The 6,874-nt window shown below is 39.0% G+C and overlaps 1 long non-coding RNA gene across 5 annotated transcripts in view; it reads left to right on the top strand.

Annotated features, from left to right (window-relative positions):
• The first annotated feature begins 750 nt into the window (after positions 1-750).
• LOC112227827 overlaps positions 751-6,874 on the top strand; it is a 28,097-nt gene continuing 21,973 nt past the window's right edge. Inside the window, exons 1-2 of one of the 5 annotated variants that reach the window (XR_006080291.1) lie at positions 786-848; positions 1,913-1,978. This is a non-coding gene — a long non-coding RNA (uncharacterized LOC112227827). Of the gene's footprint in view, positions 913-1,912; positions 1,979-6,874 lie in introns of all 5 variants that reach the window. The other 4 variants (XR_006080290.1, XR_002949938.2, XR_006080293.1 and 1 more) reach the window with 4 other exon arrangements.

Here is a 6,874-nt window from a genome sequence, read left to right on the forward strand (position 1 = left end):
GGGGACTCAATTTACCTCATGAGTTGTTAACAAAACTTTCACCCAGGCGCGTCATACCTGAGTTGGAAACAGAAGATATTGTTTATTTTACACACAATTCATTCAAAAATATTCAATTTACTATCAGTGCTCCTAAAAAAAGGGTACATGATGTTTATCAGTGTCCAACATGTCAGATACCGGTAACACTTTCAAAGACAATATGCTATAGAAACCTTGGTGAATAGCCTTTTGTTTTTTCCCCCTGCTATTTATTAGCGTCCTCTGTGTAAAGTTTGCATCAAGTCATTCTTAGTACATTGCATACACAAAAACATGCTTTAGCCCCTGTGTATTTCTCAATTAGACTGAGTGAATATCTGATAAGGTGCTGAGACAAGGGACATGAGGTCTTGGATTTGTAAGTGTCACACTGTTAAAGATCAAGAAGTGTGAAGCTGTTAACAAGGTGATGATGTACTTGTGACATAGCTGGAAATGGTGTTACCTCCTTCAAGACCTGTGCATATGACCCCTGTATAGTATAATGCATGTTGGAGCCCTTTTGACTCTTACAACTTCACACCTTGGCCCTCGGTTCAGCCTTGAGGTTCTGCAATTAGCTTCCACAGCTGAACATACCATCCCCTGCCCTTCAATGACTTGCTAAGGATCCCATTCCCAGCTGCCATGTGTCGTGCTTGATGTACTTCAACACATGGATTCACCTTAACCTATTCTTCTGTTGTCATTTGTCTCCATATATTGACAGGCTGCCAGGCCATCTCTACTGCTCCCCTAGGCTAAGACCATCTCTTCCCTCACCAAGGCACGTGGGCTCCCTGACAGGGGGTGAAAGAAAGATATAGGTTAGTGATGCAGGAGTAGCCTCCACAAATCTTCCTCTAGCAACAGAATCAGCACTGACCCAAGGTAAGTCATAATGACATTATCTGTAAGTCCTACTGGACTGTCAGCATGCTGTATTCAATGTGCAGGTGCATGGATATTATCTTTTAAGAAATTTGTGTGGATATTATTATCATATAGGAAATTCGTGTCATAGTCAGAATGCGAAAGACTGAGAAAATAGTCTTGATTTGATAAGACCTCGCTTCAATCTCATTTTTGGTGTAGATCATTTGTTGTGAGTTCCCAGCTGGACTTGGTACGAAGTACAGTTTGCAGCCCAAGAGATCACATCACAGTCTTCCCTATAGTTAACACAGATGGACTATTAGCGTGTTGTTTCTTAATGTATCAGTAGTTAAGTATAACACTTTAAACTCTTGCATATAAAAAACATGTTACGGTATTTCAGTATTAATGTGGTAACACTTCACAATAAGGGTACATTAAATTAAAATCCCAATTGTGTCAGTTATTGATGTTGAGTGATTCAAAGTTAAGATGCACAAAATGTAAGCAATTAGAAAGACAACAGATAAGGCTAAATGTTTTTTATGCAAATAAAATGGAACTTAATAGTTTGTTCCTTTTTCAGCTAGAAAGCCTTGTCTAACGACCAGGCTAAATACCCCCCAAATATGCAACAATTATATTACTCATAGTTACATTTTAATTGGCGTCTTTCCAAAGCCCAATGAAGAAAATGATAGAGAAGAACCAACATTAGCCTATATAATAAGCAGAATACAAGACACAGTTGTGATATTATAACCTAAATATGTGTAGGAGGTGTGAAATTCATACATATGTAGCCTAGTGAATTTAGAATTTAAATCTACATTTTGGGGGTTTAGAACGGAGCAGAAGACATATGTAAATGATTTGCTGTAACAGACAATAAAGTTGTTTTCTATTCTAATAAGTGGGGTGTGGCTGTTGCTGTCTCTCAAGTTGTTGGCTTGTGGGGTGTAACCTTAACTCTGTCTTGTTTATGCCACATTGTTTCCCTCCCTTTGTCCTTCAGTACAACTATAACCCAGTGAAATTCCTGCCGAGTGCCTTTCTCTGATTGAGATGGACAGCTTGTGAGGTACATTGATTTCTGAGATTAGCTGGTGGTCTATAAAAATGTCTGTTTACTGAAATTTGGTCACACATAAACAAAGCAATTTAAGATCATTACTATAATAATTAGGCCAATGTTCATCCTTGAACAAAAGCATCACTAAAAATAAATGGAGGGAATGTATTAATTATATTAAGTTTACTGTAACCAATGCATGATTGTCAAGGCCATAGAGAGTAAACATTTCTGAGAAGCATTCACTACGAGAACCAGTTGGTGTGTTTGATTGAAACATAGTTGAGGATGGGAATGTGGATTCTAAGCTTGAGGGCAGGAGGCTACAACAGCAAGCAAATGGTTAAGTTTTAGGTCAGGGGTTAATTGCTGCAACTCAACCTTCTTCTAACACCATCTCAAGGAGGAACTGCTCCAAAGTACGTTGTTGAAGCCTCTTCACTGAGGATTGTAGTTGTGTTTTATGTTTGTGTTGTTTTGTATATTATTTAGGGGTTTACCGTGAATCTGTGAAACCTGTTGGTATTCTTATATATTTGGTCCTTGACGTGGTCAAATAACTCAAACATAGACCATGTGTGACTTGATCTAAAAGAATGCCACCAATTGGCCTATGGGTGGCGCTGTTACAAGCAGTCTAACTTAAACCTGCATATTTGTCACCCCGTTTGACCTATAAACTTAAAACTTTGTATGTAGGTGAACAAATCTGTCTCAAGGACCCCATCAGGATAAATTGTTCTCCAATGTTTGAAAACCTTTGAAAAACATCTTCTCGTGAACCGTAAATCCAAATATCCCCAATTTGGTATGGAGGCCCATGGTACATTTCTTAACTTAGTTTGAGAACATTTAAGGTATTGGTTAAGACATGGCTGATTAATTGATAAATCAGTACATATTTTGTGTCCATTTAAATCCTTTGTAAATCAACTCCACAATGGCCTATCAACTTGAAACATTTTAGGGTAATCAAAGACATGAATTACCATGATGATCCATGTTACGTTTGGCATTGATGTCTTTAAAAAAGAGGAAACTATTCACATTTCACTTTTTTGACTGTGTAACGCTAATGCATAAAATAATCATAAATCTTCTTCTCATCGACTAAAAGTCAGATTCACTACAAATGTGTTCTTTGGACTCATCACAATAGTCCCTAAAGAGTTTGAGTAAAGAACATTGATGCATTCAAATACGTCCACACTACACCAGTAGATGCATATTAGCACGTACGCTAATATGCTAAAATATGCCAAAATTCTTCTCGTGAACCATAGGACCAATTGACAGTAAATGTGGAATGTAGGTCCATGGTACTTGTCTTAAATTAGTTTCAGTGGATATATACTCACTGGAAACCTTAGATGGCTGCACCAGACCAGTTGGTGACACTACAGATGTCATTGACACTAGTGGCACCATAGGATACTAGAGCAATAACTATTGATCAAGTAGACTATGTCTCAAGTAAATTATGCAGACAAACAATGTGAAATATTATGAAAATAACGCTGAAAATCAAATCAAATGTTATTGGTCGCATACACATATTTAGCAGATGTCAGTGCGGTAGTAGCGAAATGCTTGTGTTCCTAGCTTCAACAGTGCAGTAATATCTGACAATTCACAACAATACACACAATCTAAAAGTAAAATAATGGAATTAAGAGATATATAAATATTAGGACGAGCAATGTCGGAGTGGCATTGACTAGAATACAATAGAATACAGTATATACATATGAAATGAGTCAAACAGTATGTAAACATTATTAAAGTGACCAGTCATTCCATTTCTATGTACATAGGGCAGCAGCCTCTAAGATGCAGGGTTGAGCAACCGGGTGGTAGCCGGCTAGTGACAGTGACAAAGTTCAGGTTACTGGGTGGAGGCCCTAGGGATGGCTATGTAATAGTCTGATGTCCTAGAGATGAAGCTGTTTTTCAGTCTGTCTTGGTCCCAGTTTTGATGCACCTCTACTGACCTCGCCTTCTAGATGATTGCGGGGTGAACAGGCCGTGGCTTGGGTGGTTGATGTCCTAGATTATCTTTTTGGCCTTCCTGTGACATTGGGTGCTGTACAGTAGATGTCCTGGAGGGAATGCAGTGTAACCGCGGTGATGCGTTGGGCCAACCACACCACCCTCTGGAGAGCCCTGCGGTTGCGGGCGGTGAAATTGCCGTGACAGGAGGTGATACAGCCCGACACGATGCTCTCAATGGTGCGTCTGTAAAAGTTTGTGAGGGTATTAGGGGTCAAGCCGAATTGGATGATAGCCGGGTGAACAGGCCGTGGCTTGGGTAGTTGATGTCCTTGATGATCTTTTTGGCCTTCCTGTGACATTGGGTGCTGTAGATGTCCTGGAGAGCAAAGCTGTCATCAAGGCAAAGGGTGGCTACTATGAAGAATCTCAAAAATAAAATATCTTTTGATTTGTTTAACACTTTTTTGGTTACTACATGATTCCATATGTGTTATTTCATAGTTTTGATGTCTTCACTATATTATTCTGTAGAAAATAGTAAAAATAAAGAAAAACCCTTGAATGAGTGGATGAGTGAATGAGTGTGTCCAAACTTTTGACTGGTACTGTATATTTTAATGTCATTCAATAACTTAAAAAATTCTTGAAGCATGGATTCCGATCGGTCAGACCAGCGTTGACTAGACCTTAGCTAGGGCTGGACAGCATACCGTATTTTATTATATACCTGTATTGATAAAGGGATCGGTTTGGGTTTTTACTTTACAGGGTAGCTTAGTGGTTAGAGTGTTGGATTATTAACTGGAAGGTTGAAAGTTCAAATCCCTGAGCTGACAAGGTACAAATCTGTCGTTCTACCCCTGAACAGGCACTTAACCCACTGTTCCTAGGCTGTCATTGAAAATAAGAATTTGTTCTTAACTGACTTGCCTAGTTAAATAAAGGTTAAAAAAAGCAATGTTGCCAACTTAGCGACTTTGTCGCTATATTTAGCGAGTATTCAGACCTTTCTAGCGACACATTTTCAAAAAAGCAACTAGCGACAAATCGAGGAACTTTTTCTGGTGTTATTGGAGACTTTTGGAGACTCTGATGTGAAAGCACGTATCGTTCTTACTCTTCTCAACTAGCAGCGGGTGCTGCCATGAGCCCCACCCCCGTCCCAAAGCACTCTCAGACGGCCCGGTCCACACGCAGCAGTCCCTCCCAGCTGCAGTCAGAGCAGGAGATGTTCACCCCTCCGTGTCCAGACTGCAAATGAATCACGTATGCGGGAACCCGCCGCTGGCTTACATTTTTTTTTTAACGTTTAACCTGAATTAGAGCCAGACTAGTTACCATAATTTTCTCACATTGCCATTGACAGTTTTTTCTATTGTCTCTTTTTGGTCCATTTAGATTGTTAATGTAGATTGTATGCAAAAAAATGTTACAAATGTTATGGTTAAAAATGTTCATGTTTTACTGTGACTTGTGGACCTTAAGGTTAAAAACCAAACCAAATTAAGTGTAATTAAATAGAAAATCTAATAAACTAAGTAACTCCGCCAGAGTGTATCTTTTGGGTCACTTTTGCCGGTCCTACGCCCGGATAAAGGACGAGGGTTGGAATTATGACATTAAAAAAAACAATAACGGTCACCTAATAATCCTCAGTTTACAATTGGCTCATTCATCCCCCTCCTCTCCCCTGTAACTATTCCCCAGGTCGTTGCTGCAAATGAGAATGTGGTAAAATAACAGATAAATAAAAATAAAATAAATAATGACACTATTCGTTTGTGTTTCTTACATCAGCAAACAGTTAGTTTGTCTTTTCTTAGCAAGTTGCCCTAAATCTTGTTAGCCGCTAATATAATAATAGCTAGCTAATAAATGTAATGAGTAAATGCAAACGTAGCTAGCTAATACAGCCTGATAGATAACAGTGATGGTGTAGACCTAAATCAGCATGTTGTTTGTGCAACAGTATCTTCTAAATCAAAGAGGAATATGCAAAGCAAGAAAATGCTAGCTACATGAAGTAACTATGAGAAAACATGCCATGTCGCCAAAGCGTATAGAGTCCCCTAGGAAACACTAATAAACACTTGCTGCAGGAGGGACTGGTGCACTTCACAAAATGGATGGCATCATGAGGGAGGAAAATTATGTGGATATATTGAAGCAACATCTCAAGACATCAGTCAGAAAGTTAAAGCTTGGTCGCAAATGGGTCTTCCAAATGGACAATGACCCCAAGCATACTTCCAAAGTTGTGGCAAAAATAGCTGAAGGACAACAAAGTCAAGGTATTGTAGTGGCCATCACAAAGCCCTGACCTCAAGCCTGTAGAAAAGGAGGCCTACAAACCTGAATCAGTTACACCAGCTCTGTCAGGAGGAATGGACCAAAATTCACCCAATTTATTGTGGGAAGCTTGTGTAAGACTACCCGAAATGTTTGACCGAAGTTAAACAATTTAAAGGCAATGCTACCAAATACTAATTGAGTGCATGTAAACTTCTGACCCACTGGGAATGTGATGAAAGAAATGAAAGCTGAAATAAATCATTCACTCTATTATTCTGACATTTCACATTATTAAAATAAAGTGGTGATCCTAACTGACCTAGACAGGGAATTTTTAAAGGGTTAGGGTTAGGGTTAGGGTTAAATGTCAGGAATCGTGAAAAACTGAGTTTAAATTTATTTGGCTAAGGTGTATGTAAACTTCCAACCTCAACTGTAAATCACCCAGAAAATATACCTCTCTGTTGATATCACATACATTATCAAGCATTTCACACATGTTATCCAGATACTGACTGTTAGCACTTAGTGGTGTATAGCCGCTTCCCACAAGAATGGGCTTTAGGTGAGGCAGATGAACCGGTAGCCATATTACTTCAACCGTATTTAACAAGAGATCCT

Source organism: Oncorhynchus tshawytscha, linkage group LG29, assembly GCF_018296145.1.
Source record: "Oncorhynchus tshawytscha isolate Ot180627B linkage group LG29, Otsh_v2.0, whole genome shotgun sequence".
In the NCBI taxonomy this organism is placed as follows: Eukaryota; Metazoa; Chordata; class Actinopteri; order Salmoniformes; family Salmonidae; genus Oncorhynchus; species Oncorhynchus tshawytscha.